The 20,364-nt window shown below is 47.3% G+C and overlaps 1 long non-coding RNA gene across 1 annotated transcript in view; it reads left to right on the top strand.

Annotated features, from left to right (window-relative positions):
• LOC125774589 (uncharacterized) overlaps window positions 1-8,751 on the top strand; it is a 29,179-nt gene extending 20,428 nt beyond the window's left edge. Inside the window, exon 3 of the long non-coding RNA XR_007421072.1 lies at window positions 8,662-8,751. This is a non-coding gene — a long non-coding RNA (uncharacterized LOC125774589). The remainder of the gene's footprint in view (window positions 1-8,661) is intronic.
• Window positions 8,752-20,364: the final 11,613 nt, after the last annotated feature.

Here is a 20,364-nt window from a genome sequence, read left to right as displayed (position 1 = left end):
TGGCTAAGGTGTCTTGGATAAGGTGTCTTGGCTAATGTGTCTCGGCTAAGGTGTCTTGGCTAATGTGTCTTGGCTAAGGTGTCTTGGCTAAGGTGTCTTGGCTAAGGTGATTGGCTAATGTGTCTTGGCTGAAGTGTCTTGGCTAATGTGTCTTGGCTAAGGTGTCTCGGCTAAGGTGTCTTGGCTAATGTGTCTTGGCTAAGGTGTCTTGGCTAATGTGTCTTGGCTAAGGTGTCTTGGCTAATGTGTCTTGGCTAAGGTGTCTCGGCTAAGGTGTCTTGGCTAATGTGTCTTGGCTAAGGTGTCTTGGCTAAGGTGTCTTGGCTAATGTGTCTTGGCTAATGTGTCTCGGCTAATGTGTCTTGGCTAAGGTGTCTTGGCTAAGGTGTCTCGGCTAAGGTGTCTTGGCTAATGTGTCTTGGCTAATGTGTCTCGGCTAATGTGTCTTGGCTAATGTGTCTTGGCTAAGGTGTCTTGGCTAATGTGTCTTGGCTTATGTGTCTCGGCTAAGGTGTCTTGGCTAATGTGTCTTGGCTAAGGTGTCTTGGCTAATGTGTCTCGGCTAAGGTGTCTTGGCTAAAGTGTCTTGGCTAAGGTGTCTTGGCTAATGTGTCTCGGCTAAGGTGTCTTGGCTAAGGTGTCTTGGCTAAGGTGTCTTGGCTAAGGTGTCTCGGCTAAGGTGTCTTGGCTAAGGTGTCTTGGCTAAAGTGTCTTGGCTAAGGTGTCTTGGCTAATGTGTCTCGGCTAAGGTGTCTTGGCTAAGGTGTCTTGACTAAAGTGTCTTGGCTAAGGTGTCTTGGCTAAGGTGTCTTGGCTAATGTGTCTTGGCTAAGGTGTCTTGGCTAATGTGTCTTGGCTAATGTGTCTTGGCTAATGTGTCTTGGCTAAGGTGTCTTGGCTAATGAGTCTTGGCTAAGGTGTCTTGGCTAAGGTGTCTTGGCTAATGTGTCTTGGCTAATGTGTCTTGGCTAAGGTGTCTTGGCTAATGTGTCTTGGCTAATGTGTCTCGGCTAAGGTGTCTTGGCTAATGTGTCTTGGCTAAGGTGTCTTGGCTAATGTGTCTTGGCTAATGTGTCTTGGCTAAAGTGTCTTGGCTAAGGTGTCTTGGCTAATGTGTCTCGGCTAAGGTGTCTTGGCTAATGTGTCTTGGCTAAGGTGTCTTGGCTAATGTGTCTTGGCTAAGGTGTCTCGGCTAAGGTGTCTTGGCTAAGGTGTCTTGGCTAAGGTGTCTTGGCTAATGTGTCTTGGCTAAGGTGTCTTGGCTAATGTGTCTTGGCTAATGTGTCTTGGCTAAGGTGTCTTGGCTAAGGTGTCTTGGCTAAGGTGTCTTTTCTAATGGGTCTTTGCTAAGGTGTCTTGGCTAAGGTGTCTTGGCTAATGTGTCTTGGCTAAAGTGTCTTGGCTAAGGTGTCTTGGCTAATGTGTCTCGGCTAAGGTGTCTTGGCTAATGTGTCTTGGCTAAGGTGTCTTGGCTAATGTGTCTTGGCTAAGGTGTCTTGGCTAAGGTGTCTTGGCTAATGTGTCTTGGCTAATGTGTCTTGGCTAATGTGTCTTGGCTAAGGTGTCTTGGCTAAGGTGTCTTGGCTAATGTGTCTTGGCTAATGTGTCTCGGCTAAGGTGTCTTGGCTAATGTGTCTTGGCTAAGGTGTCTTGGCTAAGGTGTCTTGGCTAATGTGTCTTGGCTAAAGTGTCTTGGCTAAGGTTTCTTGGCTAATGTGTCTCGGCTAAGGTGTCTTGGCTAATGTGTCTTGGCTAAGGTGTCTTGGCTAATGTGTCTTGGCTAAGGTGTCTCGGCTAAGGTGTCTTGGCTAAGGTGTCTTGGCTAAGGTGTCTTGGCTAATGTGTCTTGGCTAAGGTGTCTTGGCTAATGTGTCTTGGCTAATGTGTCTTGGCTAAGGTGTCTTGGCTAAGGTGTCTTGGCTAAGGTGTCTTTTCTAATGGGTCTTTGCTAAGGTGTCTTGGCTAAGGTGTCTTGGCTAATGTGTCTTGGCTAAAGTGTCTTGGCTAAGGTGTCTTGGCTAATGTGTCTCGGCTAAGGTGTCTTGGCTAATGTGTCTTGGCTAAGGTGTCTTGGCTAATGTGTCTTGGCTAATGTGTCTTGGCTAAGGTGTCTTGGCTAATGTGTCTTGGCTAATGTGTCTTGGCTAATGTGTCTTGGCTAAGGTGTCTTGGCTAATGTGTCTTGGCTAATGTGTCTTGGCTAAGGTGTCTTGGCTAAGGTGTCTTGGCTAATGTGTCTTGGCTAAAGTGTCTTGGCTAAGGTGTCTTGGCTAATGTGTCTCGGCTAAGGTGTCTTGGCTAATGTGTCTTGGCTAAGGTGTCTTGGCTAATGTGTCTTGGCTAAGGTGTCTCGGCTAAGGTGTCTTGGCTAAGGTGTCTTGGCTAAGGTGTCTTGGCTAATGTGTCTTGGCTAAGGTGTCTTGGCTAATGTGTCTTGGCTAATGTGTCTTGGCTAAGGTGTCTTGGCTAAGGTGTCTTGGCTAAGGTGTCTTTTCTAATGGGTCTTTGCTAAGGTGTCTTGGCTAAGGTGTCTTGGCTAATGTGTCTTGGCTAAAGTGTCTTGGCTAAGGTGTCTTGGCTAATGTGTCTTGGCTAAGGTGTCTTGGCTAATATGTCTTGGCTAAGGTGTCTTGGCTAATGTGTCTTGGCTAATGTGTCTTGGCTAATGTGTCTTGGCTAAGGTGTCTTGGCTAATGTGTCTTGGCTAATGTGTCTTGGCTAAGGTGTCTTGGCTAAGGTGTCTTGGCTAAGGTGTTTTGGCTAAGGTGTCTTGGCTAAGGTGTCTTGGCTAAGGTGTCTTGGCTAAGGTGTCTTGGCTAAGGTGTCTTGGCTAAGGTGTCTTGGCTAAGGTGTCTTGGCTTATGTGTCTCGGCTAATGTGTCTTGGCTAAGGTGTCTTGGCTAAGGTGTCTTGGCTAAGGTGTCTTGGCTAATGTGTCTTGGCTAAGGTGTCTTGGCTAATGTGTCTTGGCTAAGGTGTCTTGGCTAAGGTGTCTTGGCTAAGGTGTCTTGGCTAAGGTGTCTTGGCTAATATGTCTTGGCTAAGGTGTCTTGGCTAATGTGTCTTGGCTAAGGTGTCTTGGCTAAGGTGTCTTGGCTAATGTGTCTCGGCTAAGGTGTCTTGGCTAATGTGTCTTGGCTAAGGTGTCTTGGCTAATGTGTCTTGGCTAAGGTGTCTTGGCTAATGTGTCTTGGCTAAGGTGTCTTGGCTAAGGTGTCTTGGCTAATGTGTCTCGGCTAAGGTGTCTTGGCTAATGTGTCTTGGCTAAGGTGTCTTGGCTAAGGTGTCTTGGCTAATGTGTCTCGGCTAAGGTGTCTTGGTTAATGTGTCTTGGCTAAGGTGTCTTGGCTAATGTGTCTTGGCTAATGTGTCTTGGCTAAGGTGTCTTGGCTAAGGTGTCTTGGCTAAGGTGTCTTGGCTAAGGCTAAGGTGTCTTGGCTAAGGTGTCTTGGCTAATGTGTCTTGGCTAAGGTGTCTTGGCTAATGTGTCTTGGCTAATGTGTCTTGGCTAAGGTGTCTTGGCTAAGGTGTCTTGGCTAAGGTGTCTTGGCTAATGTGTCTTGGCTAATGTGTCTTGGCTAAGGTGTCTTGGCTAAGGTGTCTTGGCTAATGTGTCTTGGCTAAGGTGTCTTGGCTAAGGTGTCTTGGCTAAGGTGTCTTGGCTAAGGTGTCTTGGCTAATATGTCTTGGCTAAGGTGTCTTGGCTAATGTGTCTTGGCTAAGGTGTCTTGGCTAAGGTGTCTTGGCTAATGTGTCTCGGCTAATGTGTCTTGGCTAATGTGTCTTGGCTAAGGTGTCTTGGCTAATGTGTCTTGGCTAATGTGTCTTGGCTAATGTGTCTTGGCTAAGGTGTCTTGGCTAAGGTGTCTCGGCTAATGTGTCTTGGCTAAGGTGTCTTGGCTAAGGTGTCTTGGCTAAGGTGTCTTGGCTTATGTGTATCGGCTAATGTGTCTTGGCTAAGGTGTCTTGGCTAAGGTGTCTTGGCTAAGGTGTCTTGGCTAAGGTGTCTTGGCTAAGGTGTTTTGGCTAAGGTGTCTTGGCTAAGGTGTCTTGGCTAAGGTGTCTTGGCTAAGGTGTCTTGGCTAAGGTGTCTTGGCTAAGTTGTTTTGGCTAAGGTGTCTTGGCTAAGGTGTCTTGGCTAAGGTGTCTTGGCTAAGGTGTCTTGGCTAAGGTGTCTTGGCTAAGGTGTCTTGGCTTATGTGTCTTGGCTAATGTGTCTTGGCTAATGTGTCTCGGCTAATGTGTCTTGGCTAATGTGTCTTGGCTAAAGTGTCTTGGCTAATATGTCTTGGCTAAGGTGTCTTGGCTAAGGTGTCTTGGCTAAGGTGTCTTGGCTAAGGTGTCTTGGCTAAGGTGTCTTGGCTAAGGTGTCTTGGCTTATGTGTCTTGGCTAAGGTGTCTTGGCTAATGTGTCTCGGCTAATGTGTCTTGGCTAATGTGTCTTGGCTAAGGTGTCTTGGCTAATATGTCTTGGCTAAGGTGTCTTGGCTAATGTGTCTTGGCTAATGTGTCTTGGCTAATGTGTCTTGGCTAAGGTGTCTTGGCTAAGGTGTCTTGGCTAATGTGTCTCGGCTAATGTGTCTTGGCTAAGGTGTCTTGGCTAAGGTGTCTTGGCTAAGGTGTCTTGACTAATGTGTCTTGGCTAAGGTGTCTCGGCTAATGTGTCTTGGCTAAGGTGTCTTGGCTAAGGTGTCTTGGCTAAGGTGTCTTGACTAATGTGTCTTGGCTAATGTGTCTTGGCTAAGGTGTCTTGGCTAAGGTGTCTTGGCTAAGGTGTCTTGGCTAAGGTGTCTTGGCTAAGGTGTCTTGGCTAAGGTGTCTTGGCTAATGTGTCTCGGCTAATGTGTCTTGGCTAAGGTGTCTTGGCTAAGGTGTCTTGGCTAAGGTGTCTTGACTAATGTGTCTTGGCTAATGTGTCTTGGCTAAGGTGTCTTGGCTAATGTGTCTTGGCTAATGTGTCTTGGCTAAGGTGTCTTGGCTAAGGTGTCTTGGCTAAGGTGTCTTGGCTAAGGTGTCTTGGCTAAGGTGTCTTGGCTAATGTGTCTTGGCTAATGTGTCTTGGCTGAGGTGTCTTGGCTAATGTGTCTTGGCTAAGGTGTCTTGGCTAATGTGTCTTGGCTAAGGTGTCTTGGCTAAGGTGTCTTGGCTAAGGTGTCTTGGCTAATGTGTCTTGGCTAAGGTGTCTTGGCTAAGGTGTCTCGGCTAATGTGTCTTGGCTAAGGTGTCTTGGCTAAGGTGTCTTGGCTAAGGTGTCTTGACTAATGTGTCTTGGCTAATGTGTCTTGGCTAAGGTGTCTTGGCTAATGTGTCTTGGCTAATGTGTCTTGGCTAAGGTGTCTTGGCTAAGGTGTCTTGGCTAAGGTGTCTTGGCTAATATGTCTTGGCTAAGGTGTCTTGGCTAATGTGTCTTGGCTAAGGTGTCTTGGCTAAGGTGTCTTGGCTAATGTGTCTTGGCCAAGGTGTCTTGGCTAATGTGTCTTGGCTGAGGTGTCTTGGCTAATGTGTCTTGGCTAATGTGTCTTGGCTAAGGTGTCTTGGCTAAGGTGTCTTGGCTATGGTGTCTTGGCTAAGGTGTCTTGGCTAATGTGTCTTGGCTAAGGTGTCTTGGCTAAGGTGTCTCGGCTAATGTGTCTTGGCTAAGGTGTCTTGGCTAAGGTGTCTTGGCTAAGGTGTCTTGACTAATGTGTCTTGGCTAATGTGTCTTGGCTAAGGTGTCTTGGCTAATGTGTCTTGGCTAATGTGTCTTGGCTAAGGTGTCTTGGCTAAGGTGTCTTGGCTAAGGTGTCTTGGCTAATATGTCTTGGCTAAGGTGTCTTGGCTAATGTGTCTTGGCTAAGGTGTCTTGGCTAAGGTGTCTTGGCTAATGTGTCTTGGCCAAGGTGTCTTGGCTAATGTGTCTTGGCTAAGGTGTCTTGGCTAAGGTGTCTTGGCTAATGTGTCTTGGCTTAGGTGTCTTGGCTAAGGTGTCTTGGCTAATGAGTCTTGGCTAAGGTGTCTTGGCTAAGGTGTCTTGGCTAATGTGTCTTGGCTAATGTGTCTTGGCTAATGTGTCTTGGCTAAGGTGTCTTGGCTAAGGTGTCTTGGCTAAGGTGTCTTGGCTAATGTGTCTTGGCTAAGGTGTCTTGGCTAAGGTGTCTCGGCTAATGTGTCTTGGCTAAGGTGTCTTGGCTAAGGTGTCTTGGCTAAGGTGCCTTGACTAATTTGTCTTGGCTAATGTGTCTTGGCTAAGGTGTCTTGGCTAATGTGTCTTGGCTAATGTGTCTTTGCTAAGGTGTCTTGGCTAAGGTGTCTTGGCTAAGGTTTCTTGGCTAAGGTGTCTTGGCTAAGGTGTCTTGGCTAAGGTGTCTTGGCTAATATGTCTTGGCTAAGGTGTCTTGGCTAATGTGTCTTGGCTAAGGTGTCTTGGCTAAGGTGTCTTGGCTAATGTGTCTTGGCTAAGGTGTCTTGGCTAATGTGTCTTGGCTAATGTGTCTTGGCTAAGGTGTCTTGGCTAAGGTGTCTTGGCTAATGTGTCTTGGCTAAGGTGTCTTGGCTAAGGTGTGTTGGCCAAGGTGTCTTGGCTAATGTGTCTTGGCTAAGGTGTCTCGGCTAATGTGTCTTGGCTAAGGTGTCTTGGCTAAGGTGTCTTGGCTAATGTGTCTTGGCTAAGGTGTCTTGGCTAAGGTGTCTTGGCTAAGGTGTCTTGGCTAAGGTGTCTTGGCTAATGTGTCTTGGCTAAGGTGTCTTGGCTAAGGTGTCTTGGCTAAGGTGTCTTGGCTAAGGTGTCTTGGCTAATGTGTCTTGGCTAATGTGTCTTGGCTAATGTGTCTTGGCTAAGGTGTCTTGGCTAAGGTGTCTTGGCTAAGGTGTCTTGGCTAAGGTGTCTTGGCTAAGGTGTCTTGGCTAAGGTGTCTTGGCTAAGGTGTCTTGGCTAATGTGTCTTGGCTTATGTGTCTTGGCTAATGTGTCTTGGCTAATGTGTCTTGGCTAATGTGTCTTGGCTAAGGTGTCTTGGCTAAGGTGTCTCGGCTAATGTGTCTTGGCTAAGGTGTCTTGGCTAAGGTGTCTTGGCTAAGGTGTCTTGACTAATGTGTCTTGGCTAATGTGTCTTGGCTAAGGTGTCTTGGCTAATGTGTCTTGGCTAATGTGTCTTGGCTAAGGTGTCTTGGCTAAGGTGTCTTGGCTAAGGTGTCTTGGCTAAGGTGTCTTGGCTAAGGTGTCTTGGCTAAGGTGTCTTGGCTAAGGTGTCTTGGCTAATGTGTCTTGGCTAATGTGTCTCGGCTAATGTGTCTTGGCTAAGGTGTCTTGGCTAATGTGTCTCGGCTAATGTGTCTTGGCTAAGGTGTCTTGGCTAAGGTGTCTTGGCTAAGGGGTCTTGGCTAAGGTGTCTTGGCTAAGGTGTCTTGGCTAAGGTGTCTTGGCTAAGGGGTCTTGGCTAATGTGTCTTGACTAAGGTGTCTTGGCTAAGGTGTCTTGGCTAAGGTGTCTTGGCTAAGGTGTCTTGGCTAATGTGTCTTGGCTAATGTGTCTCGGCTAATGTGTCTTGGCTAATGTGTCTTGGCTAATGTGTCTTGGCTAATGTGTCTTGGCTAAGGTGTCTTGGCTAAGGTGTCTTGGCTAAGGGGTCTTGGCTAATGTGTCTTGACTAAGGTGTCTTGGCTAAGGTGTCTTGGCTAAGGTGTCTTGGCTAAGGTGTCTTGGCTAATGTGTCTTGGCTAATGCGTCTCGGCTAATGTGTCTTGGCTAAGGTGTCTTGGCTAAGGTGTCTTGGCTAATGTGTCTTGGCTAATGTGTCTCGGCTAAGGTGTCTTGGCTAAGGTGTCTTGGCTAAGGTGTCTTGGCTAAGGTGTCTTGGCTAAGGTGTCTTGGCTAAGGTGTCTTGGCTAAGGTGTCTTGGCTAAGGTGTCTTGGCTAATATGTCTTGGCTAAGGTGTCTTGGCTAATGTGTCTTGGCTAAGGTGTCTTGGCTAAGGTGTCTTGGCTAATGTGTCTTGGCTAAGGTGTCTTGGCTAAGGTGTCTTGGCTAAGGTGTCTTGGCTAAGGGGTCTTGGCTAATGTGTCTTGGCTAAGGTGTCTTGGCTAAGGTGTCTTGGCTAAGGTGTCTTGGCTAAGGTGTCTTGGCTAAGGTGTCTTGGCTAAGGTAATGTGTCTTGGCTAATGTGTCTTGGCTAATGTGTCTTGGCTAAGGTGTCTTGGCTAATGTGTCTTGGCTAAGGTGTCTTGGCTAATGTGTCTTGGCTTAGGTGTCTTGGCTAATGTGTCTTGGCTAATGTGTCTCGGCTAATGTGTCTTGGCTAAGGTGTCTTGGCTAAGGTGTCTTGGCTAATGTGTCTTGGCTAATGTGTCTTGGCTAATGTGTCTTGGCTAAGGTGTCTTGGCTAAGGTGTCTTGGCTAAGGTGTCTTGGCTAAGGTGTCTTGGCTAAGGTGTCTTGGCTAATGTGTCTTGGCTTATGTGTCTTGGCTAAGGTGTCTTGGCTAAGGTGTCTTGGCTAAGGTGTCTTGGCTAAGGTGTCTTGGCTAAGGTAATGTGTCTTGGCTAAGGTGTCTTGGCTAATGTGTCTTGGCTAATGTGTCTTTGCTAAGGTGTCTTGGCTAAGGTGTCTTGGCTAAGGTGTCTTGGCTAAGGTGTCTTGGCTAAGGTGTCTTGGCTAAGGTGTCTTGGCTAATATGTCTTGGCTAAGGTGTCTTGGCTAATGTGTCTTGGCTAAGGTGTCTTGGCTAATGTGTCTTGGCTAAGGTGTCTTGGCTAATGTGTCTTGGCTAATGTGTCTTGGCTAAGGTGTCTTGGCTAAGGTGTCTTGGCTAATGTGTCTTGGCTAAGGTGTCTTGGCTAAGGTGTGTTGGCCAAATTGTCTTGGCTAATGTGTCTTGGCTAAGGTGTCTCGGCTAATGTGTCTTGGCTAAGGTGTCTTGGCTAAGGTGTCTTGGCTAATGTGTCTTGGCTAAGGTGTCTTGGCTAAGGTGTCTTGGCTAAGGTGTCTTGGCTAAGGTGTCTTGGCTAATGTGTCTTGGCTAAGGTGTCTTGGCTAAGGTGTCTTGGCTAAGGTGTCTTGGCTAAGGTGTCTTGGCTAAGGTGTCTTGGCTAAGGTGTCTTGGCTAAGGTTATGTGTCTTGGCTAATGTGTCTTGGCTAAAGTGTCTTGGCTAAGGTGTCTTGGCTAATGTGTCTTGGCTAATGTGTCTTGGCTAATGTGTCTTGGCTAAGGTGTCTTGGCTAATGTGTCTTGGCTAAGGTGTCTTGGCTAAGGTGTCTTGGCTAATGTGTCTTGGCTAATGTGTCTTGGCTAAGGTGTCTTGGCTAATGTGTCTTGGCTAATGTGTCTTGGCTAAGGTGTCTTGGCTAAGGTGTCTTGGCTAAGGTGTCTTGGCTAAGGTGTCTTGGCTAAGGTAATGTGTCTTGGCTAATGTGTCTTGGCTAAGGTGTCTTGGCTAAGGTGTCTTGGCTAATGTGTCTTGGCTAATGTGTCTTGGCTAATGTGTCTTGGCTAAGGTGTCTTGGCTAATGTGTCTTGGCTAAGGTGTCTTGGCTATTGTGTCTTGGCTAATGTGTCTTGGCTAAGGTGTCTTGGCTAAGGTGTCTTGGCTAAGGTGTCTTGGCTAAGGTGTCTTGGCTAAGGTGTCTTCGCTAATGTGTCTTGGCTAAGGTGTCTCGGCTAAGGTGTCTTGGCTAAGGTGTCTTGGCTAAGGTGTCTTGGCTAAGGTGTCTTGGCTAATGTGTCTTGGCTAAGGTGTCTTGGCTAAGGTGTCTTGGTTAATGTGTCTTGGCTAAGGTGTCTTGGCTAATGTGTCTCGGCTAAGGTGTCTTGGCTAATGTGTCTCGGCTAAGGTGTCTTGGCTATTGTGTCTTGGCTAAGGTGTCTTGGCTAAGGTGTCTTGGCTAAGGTGTCTTGGCTAATGTGTCTCGGCTAAAGTGTCTTGGCTAAGGTGTCTTGGCTAATGTGTCTTGGCTAAGGTGTCTTGGCTAAGGTGTCTTGGCTAAGGTGTCTTGGCTAAGGTGTCTTGGCTAAGGTGTCTTGGCTAAGGTGTCTTGGCTAAGGTGTCTTGGCTAAGGTAATGTGTCTTGGCTAATGTGTCTTGGCTAAGGTGTCTTGGCTAATGTGTCTTGGCTAATGTGTCTTGGCTAATGTGTCTTGGCTAAGGTGTCTTGGCTAAGGTGTCTTGGCTAAGGTGTCTTGGCTAAGGTGTCTTGGCTAAGGGGTCTTGGCTAATGTGTCTTGGCTAAGGTGTCTTGGCTAAGGTGTCTTGGCTAAGGTGTCTTGGCTAAGGTGTCTTGGCTAAGGTGTCTTGGCTAAGGTGTCTTGGCTAAGGTGTCTTGGCTAAGGTGTCTTGGCTAAGGTGTCTTGGCTAAGGTGTCTTGGCTAATGTGTCTTGGCTAATGTGTCTTGGCTAATGTGTCTTGGCTAAGGTGTCTTGGCTAAGGTGTCTTGGCTAAGGGGTCTTGGCTAATGTGTCTTGACTAAGGTGTCTTGGCTAAGGTGTCTTGGCTAAGGTGTCTTGGCTAATGTGTCTTGGCTAATGTGTCTCGGCTAATGTGTCTTGGCTAAGGTGTCTTGGCTAAGGTGTCTTGGCTAATGTGTCTTGGCTAATGTGTCTTGGCTAATGTGTCTTGGCTAAGGTGTCTTGGATAAGGTGTCTTGGCTAAGGTGTCTTGGCTAAGGGGTCTTGGCTAATGTGTCTTGGCTAAGGTGTCTTGGCTAAGGTGTCTTGGCTAAGGTGTCTTGGCTAAGGTGTCTTGGCTAAGGTGTCTTGGCTAAGGTAATGTGTCTTGGCTAATGTGTCTTGGCTAAGGTGTCTTGGCTAATGTGTCTTGGCTAATGTGTCTTGGCTAATGTGTCTTGGCTAAGGTGTCTTGGCTAAGGTGTCTTGGCTAAGGTGTCTTGGCTAAGGTGTCTTGGCTAAGGGGTCTTGGCTAATGTGTCTTGGCTAAGGTGTCTTGGCTAAGGTGTCTTGGCTAAGGTGTCTTGGCTAAGGTGTCTTGGCTAAGGTGTCTTGGCTAAGGTGTCTTGGCTAAGGTGTCTTGGCTAAGGTGTCTTGGCTAAGGTAATGTGTCTTGGCTAATGTGTCTTGGCTAATGTGTCTTGGCTAAGGTGTCTTGGCTAATGTGTCTTGGCTTAGGTGTCTTGGCTAATGTGTCTTGGCTAATGTGTCTCGGCTAATGTGTCTTGGCTAAGGTGTCTTGGCTAATGTGTCTTGGCTAATGTGTCTTGGCTTATGTGTCTTGGCTAAGGTGTCTTGGCTAAGGTGTCTTGGCTAAGGTGTCTTGGCTAAGGTGTCTTGGCTAATGTGTCTTGGCTTATGTGTCTTGGCTAAGGTGTCTTTGCTAAGGTGTCTTGGCTAAGGTGTCTTGGCTAAGGTAATGTGTCTTGGCTAATGTGTCTTGGCTAAGGTGTCTTGGCTAAGGTGTCTTGGCTAATGTGTCTTGGCTAATGTGTCTTGGCTAATGTGTCTTATCTAAGGTGTCTTGGCTAATGTGTCTTGGCTAAGGTGTCTTGGCTAAGGTGTCTTGGCTAATGTGTCTTGGCTAAGGTAATGTGTCTTGGCTAATGTGTCTTGGCTAAGGTGTCTTGGCTAAGGTGTCTTGGCTAAGGTGTCTTGGCTAAGGTGTCTTGGCTAAGGTGTCTTGGCTAATGTGTTTTGGCTAAGGTGTCTTGGCTAAGGTGTCTTGGCTAAGGTGTCTTGGCTAAGGTAATGTGTCTTGGCTAATGTGTCTTGGCTAATGTGTCTTGGCTAATGTGTCTTGGCTAAGGTGTCTTGGCTAAGGTGTCTTGGCTAATGTGTCTTGGCTAATGTGCTTGGCTAAGGTGTCTTGGCTAATGTGTCTTGGCTAAGGTGTCTTGGCTAAGGTGTCTTGGCTAATGTGTCTTGGCTAAGGTGTCTTGGCTAAGGTGTCTTGGCTAAGGTGTCTTGGCTAATGTGTCTTGGCTAATGTGTCTCGGCTAATGTGTCTTGGCTAAGGTGTCTTGGCTAATGTGTCTTGGCTAAGGTGTCTTGGCTAAGGTGTCTTGGCTAAGGTGTCTTGGCTAAGGTGTCTTGGCTAAGGTAATGTGTCTTGGCTAATGTGTCTTGGCTAAGGTGTCTTGGCTAAGGGGTCTTGGCTAAGGTGTCTTGGCTAAGGTGTCTTGGCTAAGGTGTCTTGGCTAAGGTAATGTGTCTTGGCTAATGTGTCTTGGCTAAGGTGTCTTGGCTAAGGGGTCTTGGCTAATGTGTCTTGGCTAAGGTGTCTTGGCTAAGGTGTCTTGGCTAAGGTGTCTTGGCTAAGGTGTCTTGGCTAAGGTGTCTTGGCTAAGGTGTCTTGGCTAAGGTGTCTTGGCTAAGGTGTCTTGGCTAAGGTAATGTGTCTTGGCTAATGTGTCTTGGCTAAGGTGTCTTGGCTAATGTGTCTTGGCTAAGGTGTCTTGGCTAAGGTGTCTTGGCTAAGGTGTCTTGGCTAATGTGTCTTGGCTAATGTGTCTCGGCTAATGTGTCTTGGCTAAGGTGTCTTGGCTAATGTGTCTTGGCTAAGGTGTCTTGGCTAAGGTGTCTTGGCTAAGGTGTCTTGGCTAAGGTGTCTTGGCTAAGGTGTCTTGGCTAAGGTAATGTGTCTTGGCTAATGTGTCTTGGCTAAGGTGTCTTGGCTAAGGGGTCTTGGCTAAGGTGTCTTGGCTAAGGTGTCTTGGCTAAGGTGTCTTGGCTAAGGTAATGTGTCTTGGCTAATGTGTCTTGGCTAAGGTGTCTTGGCTAAGGGGTCTTGGCTAATGTGTCTTGGCTAAGGTGTCTTGGCTAAGGTGTCTTGGCTAAGGTGTCTTGGCTAAGGTGTCTTGGCTAAGGTGTCTTGGCTAAGGTGTCTTGGCTAATTTGTCTTGGCTAAGGTGTCTTGGCTAAGGTGTCTTGGCTAAGGTGTCTTGGCTAAGGTAATGTGTCTTGGCTAATGTGTCTTGGCTAATGTGTCTTGGCTAAGGTGTCTTGGCTAATGTGTCTTGGCTAAGGTGTCTTGGCTAATGTGTCTTGGCTTAGGTGTCTTGGCTAATGTGTCTTGGCTAATGTGTCTCGGCTAATGTGTCTTGGCTAAGGTGTCTTGGCTAATGTGTCTTGGCTAATGTGTCTTGGCTAATGTGTCTTGGCTAAGGTGTCTTGGCTAAGGTGTCTTGGCTAAGGTGTCTTGGCTAAGGTGTCTTGGCTAAGGTGTCTTGGCTAATGTGTCTCGGCTTATGTGTCTTGGCTAAGGTGTCTTGGCTAAGGTGTCTTGGCTAAGGTGTCTTGGCTAATGTGTCTCGGCTAAGGTGTCTTGGCTGAGGTGTCTTGGCTAAGGTGTCTTGGCTAAGGTGTCTTGGCTAATGTGTCTTGGCTAAGGTGTCTTGGCTAATGTGTCTTGGCTTAGGTGTCTTGGCTAATGTGTCTTGGCTAATGTGTCTTGGCTAAGGTGTCTTGGCTAAGGTGTCTTGGCTAAGGTGTCTTGGCTAAGGTAATGTGTCTTGGCTAATGTGTCTTGGCTAAGGTGTCTTGGCTAAGGGGTCTTGGCTAATGTGTCTTGGCTAAGGTGTCTTGGCTAAGGTGTCTTGGCTAAGGTGTCTTGGCTAAGGTGTCTTGGCTAAGGTGTCTTGGCTAAGGTGTCTTGGCTAAGGTGTCTTGGCTAAGGTGTCTTGGCTAAGGTGTCTTGGCTAAGGTAATGTGTCTTGGCTAATGTGTCTTGGCTAAGGTGTCTTGGCTAAGGTGTCTTGGCTAAGGTGTCTTGGCTAAGGTGTCTTGGCTAAGGTGTCTTGGCTAATGTGTCTTGGCTAATGTGTCTCGGCTAATGTGTCTTGGCTAAGGTGTCTTGGCTAATGTGTCTTGGCTAAGGTGTCTTGGCTAAGGTGTCTTGGCTAAGGTGTCTTGGCTAAGGTGTCTTGGCTAAGGTGTCTTGGCTAAGGTAATGTGTCTTGGCTAATGTGTCTTGGCTAAGGTGTCTTGGCTAAGGGGTCTTGGCTAAGGTGTCTTGGCTAAGGTGTCTTGGCTAAGGTGTCTTGGCTAAGGTAATGTGTCTTGGCTAATGTGTCTTGGCTAAGGTGTCTTGGCTAAGGGGTCTTGGCTAATGTGTCTTGGCTAAGGTGTCTTGGCTAAGGTGTCTTGGCTAATGTGTCTTGGCTAATGTGTCTTGGCTAATGTGTCTTGGCTAAGGTGTCTTGGCTAAGGTGTCTTGGCTAAGGTGTCTTGGCTAAGGTGTCTTGGCTAAGGTGTCTTGGCTAAGGTAATGTGTCTTGGCTAATGTGTCTTGGCTAATGTGTCTTGGCTAAGGTGTCTTGGCTAATGTGTCTTGGCTAAGGTGTCTTGGCTAATGTGTCTTGGCTTAGGTGTCTTGGCTAATGTGTCTTGGCTAATGTGTCTCGGCTAATGTGTCTTGGCTAAGGTGTCTTGGCTAATGTGTCTTGGCTAATGTGTCTTGGCTAATGTGTCTTGGCTAAGGTGTCTTGGCTAAGGTGTCTTGGCTAAGGTGTCTTGGCTAAGGTGTCTTGGCTAAGGTGTCTTGGCTAATGTGTCTCGGCTTATGTGTCTTGGCTAAGGTGTCTTGGCTAAGGTGTCTTGGCTAAGGTGTCTTGGCTAATGTGTCTCGGCTAATGTGTCTTGGCTGAGGTGTCTTGGCTAAGGTGTCTTGGCTAAGGTGTCTTGGCTAATGTGTCTTGGCTAAGGTGTCTTGGCTAATGTGTCTTGGCTTAGGTGTCTTGGCTAATGTGTCTTGGCTAATGTGTCTCGGCTAATGTGTCTTGGCTAAGGTGTCTTGGCTAATGTGTCTTGGCTAATGTGTCTTGGCTAATGTGTCTTGGCTAATGTGTCTTGGCTAAGGTGTCTTGGCTAATGTGTCTTGGCTAATGTGTCTTGGCTAATGTGTCTTGGCTAATGTGTCTTGGCTAAGGTGTCTTGGCTAATGTGTCTTGGCTAATGTGTCTTGGCTAATGTGTCTTGGCGAATGTGTCTTGGCTAAGGTGTCTTGGCTAAGGTGTCTCGGCTAATGTGTCTTGGCTAAGGTGTCTTGGCTAAGGTGTCTTGGCTAAGGTGTCTTGGCTAATGTGTCTCGGCTAATGTGTCTTGGCTAAGGTGTCTTGGCTAATGTGTCTTGGCGAATGTGTCTTGGCTAAGGTGTCTCGGCTAATGTGTCTTGGCTAAGGTGTCTTGGCTAAGGTGTCTTGGCTAAGGTGTCTTGGCTAAGGTGTCTTGGCTAATGTGTCTTGGCTAAGGTAATGTGTCTTGGCTAATGTGTCTTGGCTAAGGTGTCTTGGCTAATGTGTCTTGGCTAAGGTGTCTTGGCTAAGGTGTCTTGGCTAAGGTGTCTTGGCTAATGTGTCTTGGCTTAGGTGTCTTGGCTAATGTGTCTTGGCTAATGTGTCTTGGCTAAGGTGTCTTGGCTAAGGTGTCTTGGCTAATGTGTCTCGGCTAAGGTGTCTTGGCTAAGGTGTCTTGGCTAATGTGTCTCGGCTAAGGTGTCTTGGCTAAGGTGTCTTGGCTAAGGTGTCTTGGCTAATGTGTCTCGGCTAAGGTGTCTCGGCCTAGGTGTCTTGGCTAATGTGTCTTGGCTAAGGTGTCTTGGCTAAGGTATCTTGGCTAAGGTGTCTTGGCTAAGGTGTCTTGGCTAATGTGTCTTGGCTAATGTGTCTTGGCTAATGTGTCTTGGCTAAGGTGTCTTGGCTAAGGTGTCTTGGCTAATGTGTCTTGGCTAATGTGTCTTGGCTAAGGTGTCTTGGCTAAGGTGTCTTGGCTAAGGTGTCTTGGCTAAGGTGTCTTGGCTAATGTGTCTTGGCTAATGTGTCTTGGCTAATGTGTCTTGGCTAAGGTGTCTTGGCTAAGGTGTCTTGGCTAATGTGTCTTGGCTTAGGTGTCTTGGCTAATGTGTCTTGGCTAATATGTCTTGGCTAAGGTGTCTTGGCTAATGTGTCTTGGCTAAGGTGTCTTGGCTAAGGTGTCTTGGCTAATGTGTCTTGGCTAAGGTGTCTTGGCTAAGGTGTCTTGGCTAATGTGTCTTGGCTAATGTGTCTTGGCTAATGTGTCTTGGCTAAGGTGTCTTGGCTAAGGTGTCTTGGCTAAGGTGTCTTGGCTAAGGTGTCTTGGCTAATGTGTCTTGGCTAAGGTGTCTTGGCTAAGGTGTCTCGGCTAATGTGTCTTGGCTAAGGTGTCTTGGCTAAGGTGTCTTGGCTAAGGTGTCTTGGCTAATGTGTCTTGGCTAAGGTGTCTCGGCTAATGTGTCTTGGCTAAGGTGTCTTGGCTAAGGTGTCTTGGCTAAGGTGTCTTGACTTATGTGTCTTGGCTAATGTGTCTTGGCTAAGGTGTCTTGGCTAATGTGTCTTGGCTAATGTGTCTTGGCTAAGGTGTCTTGGCTAAGGTGTCTTGGCTAAGGTGTCTTGGCTAATGTGTCTTGGCTAAGGTGTTTTGGCTAAGGTGTCTTGGCTAAGGTGTCTTGGCTAAGGTGTCTTGGCTAAGGTGTCTTGGCTAATGTGTCTTGGCTAATGTGTCTTGGCTAAGGTGTCTTGGCTAAGGTGTCTTGGCTAATGTGTCTTGGCTTAGGTGTCTTGGCTAATGTGTCTTGGCCCATATGTCTTGGCTAAGGTGTCTTGGCTAATGTGTCTTGGCTAATGTGTCTTGGCTAAGGTGTCTTGGCTAAGGTGTCTTGGCTAATGTGTCTTGGCTAAGGTGTCTTGGCTAAGGTGTCTTGGCTAAGGTGTCTTGGCTAAGGTGTCTTGGCTAATGTGTCTTGGCTAAGGTGTCTTGGCTAAGGTGTCTCGGCTAATGTGTCTTGGCTAAGGTGTCTTGGCTAAGGTGTCTTGGCTAAGGTGTCTTGGCTAATGTGTCTTGGCTAAGGTGTCTCGGCTAATGTGTCTTGGCTAAGGTGTCTTGGCTAAGGTGTCTTGGCTAAGGTGTCTTGACTAATGTGTCTTGGCTAATGTGTCTTGGCTAAGGTGTCTTGGCTAATGTGTCTTGGCTAATGTGTCTTGGCTAAGGTGTCTTGGCTAAGGTGTCTTGGCTAATGTGTCTTGACTAAGGTGTTTTGGCTAAGGTGTCTTGGCTAAGGTGTCTTGGCTAAGGTGTCTTGGCTAAGGTGTCTTGGCTAATGTGTCTTGGCTAATGTGTCTTGGCTAAGGTGTCTTGGCTAAGGTGTCTTGGCTAATGTGTCTTGGCTAAGGTGTCTTGGCTAAGGTGTCTTGGCTAATGTGTCTTGGCTAATGTGTCTTGGCTAAGGTGTCTTGGCTAAGGTGTCTTGGCTAAGGTGTCTTGGCTAAGGTGTCTTGGCTAAGGTGTCTTGGCTAATGTGTCTTGGCTAAGGTGTCTTGGCTAAGGTTTCTTGGCTAAGGTGTCTTGGCTAAGGTGTCTTGGCTAAGGTGTCTTGGCTAAGGTGTCTTGGCTAATGTGTCTTGGCTAATGTGTCATGGCTAAGGTGTCTTGGCTAAGGTGTCTTGGCTAAGGTGTCTTGGCTTATGTGTCTCGGCTAATGTGTCTTGGCTAAGGTGTCTTGGCTAAGGTGTCTTGGCTAAGGTGTCTTGACTAATGTGTCTTGGCTAATGTGTCTTGGCTAAGGTGTCTTGGCTAATGTGTCTTGGCTAATGTGTCTTGGCTAAGGTGTCTTGGCTAAGGTGTCTTGGCTAAGGTGTCTTGGCTAATGTGTCTTGGCTAAGGTGTCTTGGCTAAGGTGTCTTGGCTAAGGTGTCTTGGCTAAGGTGTCTTGGCTAATGTGTCTTGGCTAAGGTGTCTTGGCTAAGGTGTCTTGGCTAAGGTGTCTTGGCTAAGGTGTCTTGGCTAAGGTGTCTTGGCTAATGTGTCTTGGCTAAGGTGTCTTGGCTAAGGTGTCTCGGCTAATGTGTCTTGGCTAAGGTGTCTTGGCTAAGGTGTCTCGGCTAATGTGTCTTGGCTAAGGTGTCTTGGCTTATGTGTCTCGGCTAATGTGTCTTGGCTAAGGTGTCTTGGCTAAGGTGTCTTGGCTAAGGTGTCTTGACTAATGTGTCTTGGCTAATGTGTCTTGGCTAAGGTGTCTTGGCTAATGTGTCTTGGCTAATGTGTCTTGGCTAAGGTGTCTTGGCTAAGGTGTCTTGGCTAATGTGTCTTGGCTAAGGTGTCTTGGCTAAGGTGTCTTGGCTAAGGTATCTTGGCTAAGGTGTCTTGGCTAAGGTGTCTTGGCTAATGTGTCTTGGCTAAGGTGTCTTGGCTAAGGTGTCTTGGCTAAGGTGTCTTGGCTAATGTGTCTTGGCTAAGGTGTCTTGGCTAAGGTGTCTCGGCTAATGTGTCTTGGCTAAGGTGTCTTGGCTAAGGTGTCTTGGCTAAGGTGTCTTGACTAATGTGTCTTGGCTAATGTGTCTCGGCTAAGGTGTCTTGGCTATTGTGTCTTGGCTAATGTGTCTTGGCTAAGGTGTCTTGGCTAAGGTGTCTTGGCTAATGTGTCTTGGCTAAGGTGTCTTGGCTAAGGTGTCTCGGCTAATGTGTCTTGGCTAAGGTGTCTTGGCTAAGGTGTCTTGGCTAATGTGTCTTGGCTAATGTGTCTTGGCTAATGTGTCTTGGCTAAGGTGTCTTGGCTAAGGTGTCTTGGCTAATGTGTCTTGGCTAAGGTGTCTTGGCTAAGGTGTCTCGGCTAATGTGTCTTGGCTAAGGTGTCTTGGCTAAGGTGTCTTGGCTAAGGTGTCTTGACTAATGTGTCTTGGCTAATGTGTCTTGGCTAAGGTGTCTTGGCTAATGTGTCTTGGCTAATGTGTCTTGGCTAAGGTGTCTTGGCTAAGGTGTCTTGGCTAAGGTGTCTTGGCTAAGGTGTCTTGGCTAAGGTGTCTTGGCTAATATGTCTTGGCTAAGGTGTCTTGGCTAATGTGTCTTGGCTAAGGTGTCTTGGCTAAGGTGTCTTGGCTAATGTGTCTTGGCTAAGGTGTCTTGGCTAAGGTGTCTTGGCTAATGTGTCTTGGCTAAGGTGTCTTGGCTAAGGTGTCTTGGCTAATGTGTCTTGGCTAAGGTGTCTTGGCTAAGGTGTCTTGGCTAATGTGTCTTGGCTAATGTGTCTTGGCTAATGTGTCTTGGCTAAGGTGTCTCGGCTAATGTGTCTTGGCTAAGGTGTCTTGGCTAATGTGTCTTGGCTAAGGTGTCTTGGCTAAGGTGTCTTGGCTAAGGTGTCTTGGCTAAGGTGTCTTGGCTAAGGTGTCTTGGCTAAGGTGTCTTGGCTAATGTGTCTTGGCTAATGTGTCTTGGCTAATGTGTCTTGGCTAAGGTGTCTTGGCTAAGGTGTCTTGGCTAAGGTGTCTTGGCTAATGTGTCTTGGCTAAGGTGTCTTGGCTAAGGTGTCTCGGCTAATGTGTCTTGGCTAAGGTGTCTTGGCTAAGGTGTCTTGGCTAAGGTGTCTTGACTAATGTGTCTTGGCTTATGTGTCTTGGCTAAGGTGTCTTGGCTAAGGTGTCTTGGCTAAGGTGTCTCGGCTTATGTGTCTTGGCTAAGGTGTCTTGGCTAAGGTGTCTTGGCTAAGGTGTCTTGACTAATGTGTCTTGGCTAATGTGTCTCGGCTAAGGTGTCTTGGCTAATGTGTCTTGGCTAAGGTGTCTTGGCTAAGGTGTCTTGGCTAAGGTGTCTTGGCTAATGTGTCTTGGCTAAGGTGTCTTGGCTAAGGTGTCTCGGCTAATGTGTCTTGGCTAAGGTGTCTTGGCTAAGGTGTCTTGGCTAAGGTGTCTTGACTAATGTGTCTTGGCTAATGTGTCTCGGCTAAGGTGTCTTGGCTAATGTGTCTTGGCTAATGTGTCTTGGCTAAGGTGTCTTGGCTAAGGTGTCTTGGCTAATGTGTCTTGGCTAAGGTGTCTTGGCTAAGGTGTCTCGGCTAATGTGTCTTGGCTAAGGTGTCTTGGCTAAGGTGTCTTGGCTAATGTGTCTTGGCTAATGTGTCTTGGCTAATGTGTCTTGGCTAAGGTGTCTTGGCTAAGGTGTCTTGGCTAATGTGTCTTGGCTAAGGTGTCTTGGCTAAGGTGTCTCGGCTAATGTGTCTTGGCTAAGGTGTCTTGGCTAAGGTGTCTTGGCTAAGGTGTCTTGGCTAATGTGTCTTGGCTAAGGTGTCTTGGCTAAGGTGTCTTGGCTAATGTGTCTTGGCTAAGGTGTCTTGGCTAATGTGTCTTGGCTAAGGTGTCTTGGCTAAGGTGTCTTGGCTAAGGTGTCTTGGCTAAGGTGTCTTGGCTAATGTGTCTTGGCTAATGTGTCTTGGCTAATGTGTCTTGGCTAAGGTGTCTTGGCTAAGGTGTCTCGGCTAATGTGTCTTGGCTAATGTGTCTTGGCTAAGGTGTCTTGGCTAAGGTGTCTTGGCTAAGGTGTCTTGGCTAAGGTGTCTTGGCTAAGGTTTTTTTTTTTTTTTTTTTTTTTTTATCTCTCCTTGAACCCTGTGCACCCTCCCACGGAATCACCTCGCGGTATTACTTCATGGGAGGGGCAGTG

Source organism: Anopheles funestus, unplaced genomic scaffold, assembly GCF_943734845.2.
Source record: "Anopheles funestus unplaced genomic scaffold, idAnoFuneDA-416_04 scaffold_34_ctg1, whole genome shotgun sequence".
NCBI classification, from domain to species: domain Eukaryota; kingdom Metazoa; phylum Arthropoda; class Insecta; order Diptera; family Culicidae; genus Anopheles; species Anopheles funestus.
The sequence above is the reverse complement of the archived record's forward strand: the minus strand, read 5'-3'. Positions and strand labels throughout refer to the sequence as shown.